General features: G+C 46.2%; 1 protein-coding gene across 1 annotated transcript in view; it reads left to right on the forward strand.

The window, feature by feature from the left end:
* CAMKV (CaM kinase like vesicle associated) overlaps window positions 1-2,360 on the forward strand; it is a 60,140-nt gene that overhangs the window by 10,615 nt on the left and 47,165 nt on the right. The window lies entirely within an intron of this gene.

The raw sequence follows: 2,360 nt of genomic DNA on the forward strand, positions 1-2,360 counted from the left end.
GTCATCCTTAATGGGCTGCCTGATGGCAACATCCTGAGGGATAGCCAGCACGGGTTTGTTGCGGGTAGGTCTTGCTTGACCAATCTTATTTCCTTCTACGACCAGGTGACCTATTATGTGGACAAGGGAGAAGAGATCCATGTCATATATCTTGACTTTAAAAAAGTCTTCGAACTGGTATCCCATGATATAACCTCTTAGCAAAACTGACTAAGTGTGGCCTCGGCCCCACCACGATCCACTGTCTGGGGAATTGGCTCCGCAGTAGGACCCAGAGGGTGGTGGCTGACGGAAGTCAATCATCGTGGTGCCCTGTAACCAGTGGGGTCCCCCAAAGCTCTGTCCTTGGGCCTACACTATTTAACATCTTCATTAATGATGTGGACATTGGTATCAGAAGCAGACTGGCCAACTTCGCCGACAACACCAAATTCTGGGGTAAAGTGTCCACACCTGAGGACAGGAGGGTGATCCAGGCTGACCTTGACAGGCTCAGGAAATGAGCGGACGAGAACCTGATGGTGTTTAACACTGAAAAATGCAAGGTTCTCCACTTTGGGAAGAAAAACCTGCAGCATCCGTATAGGCTCGGCAGTGCTATGCTGGCTAGCACTACGGAAGGAAGGGACTTGGGGGTCGTGATTGACCACAAAATGAACATCAGCCTTCAATGTGATACTGCGGCTAGTAAAGCAAGCAAAATGCTGGCTTGCATCCACAGATGCTTCTCAAGCAAATCCCAGGACGTCGTTCTCCTGTTGTACTCAGCCTTGGTGAGGCCGCAGCTGGAGTACTGCATCCAGTTTTGGGCTCCACAATTCAAAAAGGATGCTTGAGAGGGTGCAGATGAGAGCCACGTGCAAGATCAGAGGTCAGGAAAACAGACCTTATGAAGAGAGGCTGAGAGCCATGGGACTTTTCAGCCTGGAAAAGCGCAGGCTCAGGGGTGATCTGATGGCCACCTATAAATTTATCAGGGGTGTTCACCAAGATCTGGGGGAATGTCTGTTCACCAGAGCGCCCCAAGGGATGACAAGACCGAACCATCACACACTTCGCCGCAACTGATTAAGGCTGGACATAAGGAAGAACTTTTTTACTGTCTGAGCCCCCAAGGGTTGGAATAGACTGCTGCCAGAGGTTGTTCAAGCACCTACTCTGCATGCCTTCAAGAGACATCTGGATGTTTATCTTGCTGGGATCCTATGATCCCTGCTGACTTCCTGCCCCTGGGGCAGGGGGCTGGACTCGATGATCCTTCAGGGTCCCTTCCAGCCCAAATGTCTATCAAATGTCTATGAAAAACTTAAAATGGTCATAGAGTTAAATACTTGCTGTAGCATTGGTGTTCCAGGAAAAGTGCAAGACGAAAGCTCTTTTTGTGACATCTATTATTGGACCAACTGCATAGTTGGGAGAGAAGTTTGACAAGCTTTGAGGCACAAAGCATCCTTCAGATGATCTGAAAAAGGGTGCTTTGTGCCCAAAAAACCCCTTACCTAAAGGTCAAGGGTCATTTCACAGTAGGATTACCAGCAAGTACTTAGAGAAGTTGCAGAAAAAACATGTTACGCCAAACATGTACAAGGGAAATGCTCTTGGGTGTTATTACAGCAAAGGTAGCACAAAAGACATATGGTAAATCACCATGTTTGGAAGTGAGGAGGTCATGCATTACTTGGTAGAGAACATCTAAGAGAGATTTGGCTGAACTAGCAAAGCATAAACATCTGCAGGTTTTAAAATAATTATGAATCTCAGAACAGTGATTAGCTGTCCTTTTAGCTGAACTGATGTCTTTCACGATAGTGTCAGTACCTTAAAACATAAGAAAGCAGAATATTGTGCTTGAGGACATACAAAACATACATTTTTCAAAGCTTAGCGGTACCTTTTGCAATACAGCTGAAGGTAAAAGTAGAACTGCAGCATGTGCAGTATTCTGGAACTTTATCCAAGGTAAACTGGAATGAATGGAACTTTGATAAAGTGCCAGAAAATAGGTCTGTGTTTGTCTGTATTGATTTCAAGGTAACTGTTAACCCATTATTCCATGTAGACCATTATCCTGCACCCAGGGCCACAGTCTGCCTCATTAGTTGGCAGTAAGTATTTCTCCATGATCAATCTCATCCAAACCTATCTACAGATAATGAAGATTATGGTGGTGGGGAGCCAGGTGTCCAAGAAGAGTGGTCAGAGGTCTAGAAGTGGTGCCAGAGGACTGGAAGAGGGCCAATATGGTTCCCATCTTCAAAAAAGGGAGGAAGGAGGACCCAGGGAACTATAGGCCAGTTAGTCTTACCTCAATCCTGGGTAAGCTGTTTGAGAGAATTATCCTGGCACATGTCCATGAGGGG

This window comes from Gavialis gangeticus, unplaced genomic scaffold, assembly GCF_001723915.1.
Source record: "Gavialis gangeticus isolate Ggan-Ray unplaced genomic scaffold, GavGan_comp1, whole genome shotgun sequence".
NCBI lineage: Eukaryota > Metazoa > Chordata > Crocodylia > Gavialidae > Gavialis > Gavialis gangeticus.